We start from the raw sequence: 12144 nt of genomic DNA, 5'->3' as shown, positions 1-12144 counted from the left end.
CATCAAAATCAATGACAGCAGTAACGATTACAGCCTAGTGGATCACACAACGACCCCCAAGTCCAGGTTGATATACACAAATAAACGAGAAAAGTCTTCCTTACCATAGAGTGCCTGCTAATAAATGCAAGAGGGATGACATCAGAAAATCATCACTTGGCAACCAACCTATTAATAACTGATCTGGCCGAGGATCATCAAGGGATGCGAACACTAGTGATAACTGCATAGTCTCTGTATATTTTCTCACTAAATCCCCCTTGTTACTTAATTTAGGCACAAAGTACTTATTCAACTATACAGCAGGAAAACCTGGCCAACACCTCTTAGCCCAGTGATCAAGCTAATGTTCCCAGTGATGGGCTACAGACACCCTGGGCCACGGCTGCAGTGCTCTTTCCAACAACGCCCAACCTGGGCCTAAACCCGAGGAAACACCCGAGAACACACACCCAGGCTGCACACTTTACAGGGGTCAAGGTCAGGAAAGACTGAGGGACAGTTCCAGACTGATGGGCACTAGAGAGACAACTGCACGCAGCGAGTGACCCTGCACTGGGTCCCACCTGGGTAGTGGACATTAGTCGGGTAGCTGGTGAAACCCGAGTGGGTCTGAGGATCAGATGGTGGCCTGGTAGCAATAGTAACCCCCTGAATGGAAAGAAGTGCTGTGGTTATGAAGGAGACTGCACTCACTTTTAGGAAATAACATTCTGAAATGTTAAGAGGTTATGGGGCATCATGTCTATAACTTACTACAATGGCCCAGAAAGAAACCTATGCAGATAAACAGAGAGAGGATGAAACAATTCGGAAATCTGGGTGAAGGGTCTCTGAAAGTTCTTTATGTTGTGTGTAGCAGCTTTTCATAAGTCTGAAATTATGTTAAAACAAGCAAACAAAATTGGGCCCAGAAAACCGCTTAGCAGCTGAAGTCTGCCTTGGAGAGGGCGTGAACCTGGCCGCCCCCAAGTCCTCCTCCTTGGCTGGAGCATCATCAACACCCGGGCAGCCTCTCCCCACTTCCGTGCCCGCCACCACACTGCCAATTCCCTTTCCTTGGGGACATCTGTCCACACAAGAATTTGGGGTGATGGCATGGCACGTCCCAGCAGAGGTAGGGTGGGCAGCACCTGCGGGAAAGAGCCTGCCTGCAGCCTCCCAGGGAGGCTGTGGGCCAGCGAGGTTGAGGAGGGGTCAGAGGAGAACAGGCAGCGGCTGCTGAGGCAGGAAAGTCTCCTGGGGAGAGCTGACCCAGATGCCCCAGGTTTAAGGCTCACAAGGCCCCAGTTCACCCTCGCGCCGAGGCTGGCTGCACACTCCCCTCCTGCACAGCCCAGCTGCAGCCCCGCCTGCTCGGACTGGCACAAAAGGCTCTTCACCCCAGGGCCTCCGGTTCAGGCTAAGACCCGGTCCTGGAGCCCACACAGATGCTGACTATTCTCAGTTGTCCACAGGCCCACCTTCCACGGTCTGCCTACAAGTCCCAGCGGCATCAATCAGCTCTCGGCTTTGTGTCCCCGGCCACCCTGCTCACTGCCTCAGTGTGGGGCTTGGGTGCCGCGTGTGATGAGGGCTGCTCCAGGCAGAACACAGCCCGTTCCCACACCAGAGCCAGGCCTCCTCAATGTGACCACAGGACCGGACCGCGCGGGGGACGGCCCCTAAAAGCCAAAACACAGAGGCCTCCCTCACCCCGCCCTCCAGTCTGTGCTAGGGCAGCCGAGGTTTGGGAATCTCAGGCATAAGAAAAATAGGGAGCCCTGGACACAGAGTGGCACCATTGTCCCCATAAGCGATGCCCACTGACTGGGTCATTGCCCAGCCCCGGGCAGCTCAGGGAAGCGGCTACCGGGCCCAACTCCGCGCGGGGAGCAGGTTCCCGCCAGACCCCGCCCCGGATCCGCCCCGCCCTGAGGACACCTGCTCGTCAAGGCCCCACCCCCCGGGACTTCCCGGCCCCGCCCCAGGACATGTGCACCTCAGGCCCCGCCCCTCGCTCCCCCTCCCTCTGTGGTTCCTGCGGACGCGGCTGAGGCGACATCCAGAGGCCGCGAGTTGCGGCGACAAGTGAGTCCGCGGCGGGCGGCAGGCCCGGGACGGGGTGGGCGAGCTGCCGGGGACGGGCCGGGGTCGCCCCTGGCGCGGCGGACTCCAGGGGCGGTGCGGAGTCCGAGGGTGCGGGGGCCTCCACCGGGGACCCCCATTCTCCACCCACCGCGTGCCCACCTGGGTCCCCGCCGCCCTCCCCCTTGCTGGGCCGGCGGGCCGCGGACCGTTAGCCGGCGTGGGGTCCCACCCTTAGACCCCAGGGTTCGGGCAGGCGGCTTCGGGGGTGGCGGCCGGGTTCTGCCCAGAGCAGCCTCCCGGGGCGCGGGGTGAGGGGACTCTGGGGCCGGCTCTGCGACAGGGGGCGCCGGGATCCTAAAGAATGCTGCGCACCCTGAATTAGTCGAGGAGCCTCTAAAGTTCTCCAGAAACAACTAGAATCCATGGGACCTTCATAGGGATGCGAATGCCACAGGTAAGACCGGGCCTCAGGATAGGAGACACCCCCTCCAGCGCTGCAGCCCACCTTAGTGAGTGGAGTCCCCCATGTTGCGCCCGTGGAAATTCTCTGGTCTCTCAGGGCCTCCATTCCCCCCACCCACACCCCACCAGCCAGGCGAGGGTGCACCCTGGACCTTGCTTCTCTCTGCACTGCTCCCCGTTAAATTCTCTGGGGAGGGGAAAAAAAAAAGCAAACAAATTCTCCCAGGAGGAGAAACCTTGAGTCTAATTAGCGTTTAGGCTTCTCATTGAGAAATCGTGTCTCACATTCTTCCTGGCCAGCGTTGATGGAGGGAGAGAAGGCACCTAGGGTTTGGGTACCTAGAGTTTGCTCACCTAGGAGCAGTGAGCAGGGGAGAGTGACACTCCACCTTTGGTTGAGGCCCACTCTGCACAGGTGGTTGGCTTCCCATCTCAGACCAGCAAGAGGGGATTTAACCATCTGGGTCAGACCCCCTGGAGGGGAGACAGGTTGTGCCTCTCCTGACGTCCCTGGCCCCCTGGCCCTATTGCTGGGTTCTTTGAAGCCTGGACCCTGACTGCTGGTCTGTGTCGCCCCCAGGCATGCCCTCTTCTGGGAAGTTGCTAGCTCAGGCCAGGCCCTCAGGCCCCTGCCTGGCCCAGCCAGCCCTCTGCTGTCCCGCTGCTGCCCTGCAGAGAAAGCTGTCCATCCCCACCTGGCTGTCCCTGTGTGCAGTGGCTGAAGATGGGCTTCATTGCCAGGTTCTTGGTGGGGCTCAAGGTCATTCCCCAGGCGCTGGCCTATGCTGAGGTGGCCTGACTCCTGCCCCGGATGAGAAGTCTGTCCCTGCTGCTGGCCACATGCCCTCCCCAAGCCCTGACCCCACTCCAAGCCTCAGAGCCCACCCAGAAGCAGAGTAGAAATGCATAGTATTCCCTCCAGACAAGCGGGGCACCCAGGGTTCCAGCCCCGTGGGGCCAAGAAGCCTTGGTTTACAATCTAGAGCCTGTGACTGCCTTTGGGCAGACACTCGTCCCTGTAACTGCTCTTGTCACACTTGTCACACTTAGGCACCCGGCTAGTTCTGGATTTCCTGATGGGGCAGCGGGATGACTCACTGCAGCCTTAAGAACGCTTTCTCAGACTCACACACAGAAGCTCACAGGCCTTTGTGCTCCCGCAGGTGGCACCCAGGGCCCCATTTGGGTGGGGGAGAAAAGAGGTCCCCTGATCCCTGCAGGTCACACTGTGGATAATAGAGAGTGAGCGTTTACCCTGCCTGTGTGCACTGGTGTGCCCGAAGTACCCAGTGAACACACAGACTCCTTTGCTCAGATGACAACCACAGGGACCCCGTGGGCGTGCCGCCTGCCTCCTGGATGCTCATCCCTCTCTCTTCCCCACAGTACGGCCTCTACCCTGCCTTCATGGGTGCTCCCTGCATTTCTTCCCGGGCACCTCCCGGGATGTGACTCTGGGCCCCACGGCCATCATGTCCCTCCTGGTCTCCTTCTGCACCTTCCATGAGCCCGCCTGTGCTGTGCTGCTGGTCTTCCTGTGGGGCTGCATGCAGTTAGCCATGGGCTCCTGCGCTTGGGTAAGACTCTCGGGCCTTCCTGCTGTGGTGGGGGCTGCGGTTCTGCTCTTCCTGGGGACCCGAGGCAGCTGCTCCTGGGGCTCCCTCTGCCCTCAGCATTTCCTTCTTTGCATTCCAAGGGCTGTCCCTGCATTGTACAAATGAAACCATGGGGCCCCTGCCCAGTGACCTGGTGTCCCCACCCAGGCCTCTCCAAGGCCTGGTTCCCACGACCAGGCTCTGCTCCAGGCTGGCCCATGACAGTCTCCCCTGACAGAGGGCAGTGAGCAGATCAAGTACAGGAGGAGACGTGTGTGTGAGAATCAGGTGGCTGACACTTCTTCCCTCTTACTCTGTGCTGGGACTGGATCCAACACTGTCCCTGTGCTTAATTCTCACCACATCCCTGGGAGGTAGCTTAGTCATCATCTCCATTTAGAGAAGAGGAAACCCCTTAGAAAGGCGTGGGTGTGTGTGATTTATATGTTATGTACACACACACATCAGGGGAAGCTTGGCAACTGCTGTTTCACAGGAAGGTCTGTCCTTTATTCTGGAAACAACATTCTTCGTTTTTAGTGTCAAGAATGTTCCTTGATATGATCATAATGTGCGTAGAGAGTAGTTTCTTTGTGTGTTCATACTTGGTGACCCTGGGCCCTAAAAGTCATTAAACCTTGACTGGGTCATGACAACCACCTGAGAGCCCCCGGGCTGGGGTGGGCGTGGGTCCTCCTAACCTGCCCAGGACAGAAGTGGAGGAGGCAGAGGTTGGAGCTGTCACCTGGCTAAGCAGCGGGGACTTCCGTGGCTCCAGCACCTCAGGCACCTCGGCCCTGGAGAGCAGTGTGCGCCCAGGGGAGTGTACTGTGGTCCGTGATGGTCACGTGAACTAAGGAACTAAGGGGGGTACAAAGATTGGTATGAAGAACAGGAACACACCTTTGTGACAAATCTGAATGCGTTTGTTTTTGATCACTCGTGAAAAGTACATTAAAGCCTGATGAATCTTAATAGACACAAGTCCTGAACTATCACTGCAAAAGTACTGAATTATTCATGATCCTTTGCTGCTCTGCCTGCTGGTTCTGGTGATCTGCATTGATGTCTGTTTTCTGATACAAAGTTTAGGATTAGATTCAGGATCAACAAATAGCCTTTTAAAAACACCGTTGGATTCTTTCTAGTTTTATCCTTAAGGCGTCTATCACTTCCAGAATCCATTCCAACCAGGAGGAGGAGAGTCACTCCAAGGAGTATGCAATGGAATCTTCAGGAGTTTTTGGTGTTAAAACTGGGAATTTAGAAGATTCAGTTCTTCATGATTGCAAAGTATTTATTTCTTAATATTTTAGTTTTTCAGAAACTGATGCTTTTGAAACAGGTATTGTTAACTGTGCTATTTGACTTCTGAGGTCATCTTTTGGGTTAAGCAGTAATAAATGTGGGTCCACTTTCATATTCAGGGTGCACACCCATGTGACACAAACTCGTACACTTCTCTCCCGTTTGATGACTTCCCCGTGTTCCCCTCCCCCTGAGTGATGATGATTCTTTCCTGACACTTGTGAATATGTTTCTTTAAACCTTAGGTGCCTTTTTGTAAAAAACGTTAAAACATGGAAATCCTCATGAATATTTCAGGATGTCATGTTTCCTAGAATGTTAACTAACAGAATTCCTCTGGGTTTTCGTTACCCTAGTTCAGATCCTTTAAAGTGAGTGAACAAGATTCTGTGCTCCCTTCTGGGGCATACTTTCTATGACAATGCACAATGCAGTGTGTTAGTCATCGTACCAGCTTTAGTGAGATATAGTTCACATACAATACAAGTCACACTCGAAAGTGTGCAATTCAGTGTTTTTTAGAATATTCACAGAATTCTGCAACATCATCACAATCAATTCTGGAAGTTTCCCATCATCCCCCTAAGAGAATGACGTTCCTCGTTAGGAGACAGTCCCATTTACCCTAACCCTCACTAGGCAAACACAAATTCACTTTCTGTTTTATGGTTTGGCCCATTTTGAACATTCCATATCAGTGGAATTGTACAATGTGTGACCTTCTGTGTCTGGCTTCTTTCACTCAGCATAATGGTTTCAGGGTCCATCCATGTTGTAGTATGTGTCAGCCCTTCATTGATTCTGATGCTGAATAATATGCACTGTGTGGCTGGAGCACAGGGTATTTCTCCTTTCCTCTGTTGAGGGACATTTGAGTTGTTTCCACTTTTTGGCTATTGTGAATATTGCTGCTATGAACATTCCTGTACAAGTTTTTGTGTGGCTATCTGCGTTCATGATGTATACCCAGGGGTGGAATTGCTGGGTCACATGGTAACTCTCTGTTTCACTATTTGAATACCTGCAAGACGTTTTTCCAAAGTGACTGCACCATTTACATTCCTGCCAGTGTGTGAGGGTTCTGGTTTCTCCACATCCTCACCAACACACACCATATGTCTTTTTGATTATAGCCATCCTACAGGTGTGAAATCATATCACACTGGGGTTTTGATTGGTGTTTCTCTGATGGCTAATGATGTTGACATCTTTTCACGTGCTCAGTGGCCATTTGCATATCTTTGGAGAAATGTCTGTTCAGCTCATTGGCCCATTTTTAAATTGGGTTATTTGTCTTTCTATACCTGAGTTGTCATAGTCCTTTATGTATTCTAGGTATGTTTCTTATCAGGTGTGATTTGCAACTTTTTCTCTGTATTGTGGATTGTCTTTTCACGTTCTTAATGGTGTCCTTTGAATCCCAAAAGTTTTGCATGTTGGTGATGTCTAATTTATGAATAACAGAGTCTTACCAGTTGGAAATGATTTAAACATTAAATCATATCTTCATCAATATTTTGTTTATATAAATTAAAGGGCAAATGTGAAAGTGTTAGGGAAAGATTTGAATTAGTTCATTTGAAGATTTGCTATAGATCCAACAGAACTCATCAGGGAAGATGACTTTTAATGTTCATGGATCAGTAATTATAGCCCCTCTCTCATTCCTGATATTACTAATTTGTGTTTCTCTCTTTTTTCTTTCAGTTAGCCTGGCTAGAGGTTTATCCATTCTTTTGATCTTTTCAAAGAACTAGTTTCATATTTATTGATTTCACTATTGATTTCCTATTTTCAGTGTCATTAATTTCTGCTGTGATTTTTATTATTTCCTCTCTTTGTTTGTTTTAGGCTTACTTTCTTCTTGTTCCTCTAGCTTAGATTATTGTTTCAGATCTTTCTTGTTTCTAATCTATGCGTGCAATGCTATAAATTTCCCTCTGGGTACTGCTTTCACTGCGTTCCACACGTTTTGATAAGCTGTATGTTCATTTTCATTTAGTGGAAAATATTTGCAATTTCTCTTGAGACTTCTTTTTTTGATCCATGTTTTGTTTAATCTCCAAATATTTTGGGATTTTCCAGCTATCTTTCTGTTTTTGTTTCCTACTTGGAAGTGCTTTTTGGTCTGAGAAATACTTTATCTGATTTCTATTGTTTTAAATTTGCTGAGGTGTGGGCTTTTTTAAGCCAGAATGTGGTCTGTCTGGTGAATGTTGCAGATGAGCTTTTGAAGACTGAATATTCTTTGTTGGATGCAGTATTTTATAAATGTTAATCAGATCCAGTTGATGGTGAACAGTTCAGTTTGTCCTGACTGGTTTTCTCCTGCTGCATCTATCAGTTCTTGAGAGAGCAGTGTTTTCTGCTGTAGTGGTGGATTTGTCTATTTCTGTGTCTGTCCTCTAGGATAGTGGATTTGTCTATTTCTCTTTGCAGTTTTATAGGTTTTTCCTCACATATTTTGATGTTCTGTTGTTAGATGCATGTATCTTAAGGACTGTTATGTCTTCTTGGAGAATTGACCCCTTTAACATTGTGGAATGCCATTCTTTATCCCTGAGAATTTTCTTTGTGCTGAAGTCGGCTTTGTCTGACATTAATTCTGCTCCTCTAGCTTTCTTTGGATGTGTGTTCCTGGCTGATCTTGTTGTGTACTTTAATTCTAACCTCTCTGTGTGTTTATAATGAAGGTGGGTTTCTTGTGGACAGCATGTGGTTCCTTCTTAGTTTTTTAGTCCATTCTCATGGTCTCTGTCTCTTAATGGCTGTATTTAGACCATTTCTATTTAAAGTGATGATTGATATAGTTGGATTAATATCCACCATATTTGCAACTGTTTCTATCCGTTGCTTTTGATCTTTCTTTTTTTGTTTTGCACTTTTTAAATCATTTTTTGTCTTCTCTGGTTTTAATTGAGCATTTTATATGATTCCTCTTTTTCTTTTCTTTTAGCATATGATTTACACTTCTTTTAAAGTTTTTAAATGGTTTCCCTAGAGCTTACAATATAAATTTACAACTAAGCTCAGTTCACTTTGAAATAACACTGTGTTTCTTCATGGTTAGTGCAGCTCCCTTATGACAGTCTCCCAGTTCCTCCTTCCCATCGCTTATAAAATGGCTCTCCTACATTTCTCTTATCCATGACCTATTATCACTAAATTTATTTTTACGATTATTATTTTGAACAAAATGAATCTGTTAGATCAGTTAAGAATAAGAAAAATAAAAACTGAACATTGTTTTATTTTACCTTCGTTTATTCCTTCTCTAAGTTCTATACATCCATCAGCTTAGTTTCTCCTGTGGGTTGGGAAAACCCAGCCCTGATCTCATTTCAGGAAAGGGTGGGACACCCCTTCTTAGATGGTTTGGCTAGGTTTTTGTATTTTAACATCATTCTGGAAGCGTGTTCTGATGGTGGAACAACTGATGCTGCCAAGAGCATTTCCAGGAGGGCAGGGGGCTGGAGGAGCCGCGGGCTGCCCTGAAAGGGTCCCACAGAGGGATGCGCTCTCTGCTGGACAAGGGTCGCCCGCACCCTTGGCCCCAGCCTGCCCCTCCACCCCTGCCTGGAAGCCCCCAAGGTGAGGAGACAGGCCTGAACCCACTGGCCTGGGGCAACTGTCTTCAGGTAGGAGTCCGAATCCGCATCTGAACCCTCCTCGGCCTCCAGGACCCCTGCAGGACGCCCAGCAGCCGCCGCCGCTTGTTCCTCCTGCTCTTCATTCTCAACCCAGACCTTTCACAGGGACCCCTCATGGTTATGACCAGTTCGCAGTCTCTGGCACTGAGGCTGGGCCTGAGCCAGGCACCACCTAGAGCACATCCGGGGATGTGGGCGGACCCGCGGGTGGTATGGACCAATTGAATGTGGGGTGCAGTGAACAGGCGTGGCCAGCAGCCAGTAGGCAGTGGCCCAGGCAACCCCGTGCTGTTGGTGCTGCAGAAACCAGCGCTGGCCCACGCTGCCCTTGAGCCTGCTCCTGGTCAGGGCGCAGAAGGGCGCGCCCCATGGGCCAGGTGCAGGACTGGCCGCCTCGCGGGCGCTTGTTCCCCCTGCCGTCCCGTGTGCATCCAGCGTCACCTCCCTTCCGCGGACTGGGGACCATGCCTGACTCCAGAGCTGGGCTTTAGTCCCTGTGCTAGGGGGGTGGGGCAGCTCTGCCCAGCATCACACAGGAGGGCCTGGGAACCTTGCAGAGCCAGCCACCCTCCTCTCTGGAGCCAGAGTCACGCTCCCACTCTGTGGGCCCCAGTTCTCTCTCAGGCTCCAGCGTCGCATATGCGGCTTCCTCCTCCAGCGACATTCCTCCCTAGCTGTGCTTATTGAACTTCAGAATCTGCGGGTGTCAGCTCAGAGGTCCCTTCTTCCTGAAGCTCTCCTTGATCCCTCCTCTGGGCCGCTACGACCCCCCTGTCTCGTTCTCAATGTACATATAACACCTGTCATTCCCTCAGCCCCCAAGGAAGTGAGGCCAGAGGGCAGGGGAGAGGGGCTGCTCCTCTCTGACTCGCAGTGCCAGGCAGAGGGAGTCTGGAGAGGAAGGGAGGCCCAGGGCAGCTGGGGGTGGGCACTGAGCCCAGGGCGGGGGTGGGGCTGGGTCCTGCCCCCAGTGGGAGTGTCCCTTTAACAGCTGCTGGCCTGGCCTGGCCTGGGCGCCTGCGTTACCTCCTGTTCAGCTGGGGCTGCAGCTGCTCTGCTGACCCTGCTCCCCAGCAGCCAGCAGGAGCTGAGAGTGTGGGCTCCCCGAGGGCTGTGACCGGCTGGGGGCTTCTGGATTACAAACTGAGAAGTAGGTGATGACCAGGAACTGGGGGGTGGGCGCCCTGCAGAGGCTGCTGCAGCTCGAGGTCATCTTCTCTCTGGTGGGGTAAGAGAGTGGCTCCTGGGCAGGTTGGCTGGAGGGACCGTGACTGGTCCTGCTGGGCTGAGGGAGGGGGTTACTCCTCAGGGGCTGGATTGGCGGTAGTGGAGGGGGCAGGTTGGGACAGGGTGGGGGCAGAAGGAAGGATCTCCGTCTGTGTAGAGGCAGCAGGTACAAGAGCAAGCCGCGTGCTCATGTCCTCCTGTGTGCCCACCTGCCTCCTTTCCTGGGCCTTGTCCCCAGCCCCGTGTTGGGCTCTGGGCACAGAGCAGGATGGGTCTCACTCTGCCCAGGAGGCCCCGGGAGGGGCAGGAGGTAGTCCCTGGCTCCTGCAAGAGCTGGAGCCCTGGGGCCCCTGAGAAAGACCGCAGTGGTGGCTGGGTCAGGCGAGCGTTTAAGGAGGGAGCTGGGGGTGGCCGGGGCAGGGGAGGGTGAAGGCTGGTGAAGGAGGTGGTGGGCATCTGGGTCTGAGAGCATTGGCTCTCCAATGCATGGCCAGGGCTTCTGGGCTGTGCAGGGTGTTTGGGGTGGAAATGAGGGTGGAGAAGAGGCGGTGGCTCTGAACTCTGTGCTGGGAGCCTACAGGGTTTAGGGGCTGAGTGGGTGGGGCCCAGCTCTGCCACTGCTCACTGAGTGCCGGGACACACCACACTGCCCATTGCCTCCTCCCCAGGTGGGCCCTCCTTGCCACAAAAGGCTACCAGGATCAGGACCTGGACCCCCGATTTCCATCATCACCAAACTCAAAGGGTTTCCGTGTCCCAGATTGAGGAGCTGGGGAACCGGCTGTGGGACATGGCTGACTTCGTGGAGCCGTCACAGGTGGGTGCCTTGGTGTTGCTGCCAGGCGCTGACACCTCTGACACCACCCTTGCAGCGAGTGTGTACAAGAGGGGCACATGATGCCAGAGGGGGTGCTGGCCCTGTCACAGGGCCGGGCTCAGGAAGGGCCTGACAGAGGAGTGGCCCTGGACAGGGGTCTCGGGGATGTGTAAGAGGTTTCCAGGTGGACAAGGAGACGGGGCAGGAAGACAGGCCAGAGGTACTGCATTCACAAAGGTGCACCTGGAAAAGTGGGGGGCCTGGGAACTAAAGGCTTGAGCTTGATGTGGAGGGGCCTGGGGCCCCTAAAGCTCTCCTCCCTGACCTGGGCACTGTGGTCTGTCTCCTCCTCTGCCCTTCCCACGCTGCAATTCTGGCCCCTTTTACCCCCACCCAGATCCTCTACAGCCCTAGTTTCCACCTCTGTTCTGTTGACGCCCCAGCTGTAGCCCCGGTGACCACCTGCCCCGAGCACAGCTGCCTCCTGATGCACGCCCACCACGTCCAAGGAGAAACCCTCTCCCTCTCCCACTGCAGCCTCTTTCCATCCACTGAGGGCCATGCTGTCTACCAGGGCCAAAGCTGGACCCGGCTCCCCACCTCCCTACCCCCCTCCTGTCCATTCCGTCTCCTGACGGGTTTCCCTGCAGCCCCCGCTGTGCCTCTGGTCTGCTTGTGGGCCCCCAGGTGCGCTCCATGCAGCAGCCAGGCTGAGCCCTCACAGATGACACCATCAGAGCCTGCCAGCCCTTGCTTTCCACCCTGGGAAGTCTCCCTTTCCGTGATGGTGGTCACCACGTCCTCGAGCCTTCCCTGCCACCCTGGTGGTATGTTCCTCCTGCTGCCCATGAGCCAGGGGCCCTGGACAGCGGCATCCACCCACCACCTGGCAGAACCATGTCCATGCGAGTGCCTGACGCTTGAGGCTGCTTCCTCTGCAGGTCTGGGACTCCCAGAAAGCTCGCCACCATCCCCTCCTCGCTGATGCCCAGAAGTCTGTGACCATGTACAGGCA

At 53.0% G+C, this 12144-nt stretch overlaps 1 protein-coding gene across 1 annotated transcript in view; it reads left to right on the top strand.

Moving 5' to 3' along the window:
• The first annotated feature begins 2173 nt into the window (after nt 1-2173).
• Nucleotides 2174-12144, top strand: part of LOC106804041 (uncharacterized) — a 44889-nt gene continuing 34918 nt past the window's right edge. The window contains exons 1-3 of the transcript XR_015549928.1: nt 2174-2524; nt 3919-4109; nt 10981-11129. The gene's annotated coding sequence lies outside the window, so the exon portion shown is untranslated. The remainder of the gene's footprint in view (nt 2525-3918; nt 4110-10980; nt 11130-12144) is intronic.

The sequence above is a fragment of the Ceratotherium simum genome, chromosome 35 (genome assembly GCF_057802395.1).
Source record: "Ceratotherium simum simum isolate JZ-2026a chromosome 35, ASM5780239v1, whole genome shotgun sequence".
NCBI lineage: Eukaryota > Metazoa > Chordata > Mammalia > Perissodactyla > Rhinocerotidae > Ceratotherium > Ceratotherium simum.
This window is presented reverse-complemented; position numbering and strand designations above follow the sequence as displayed.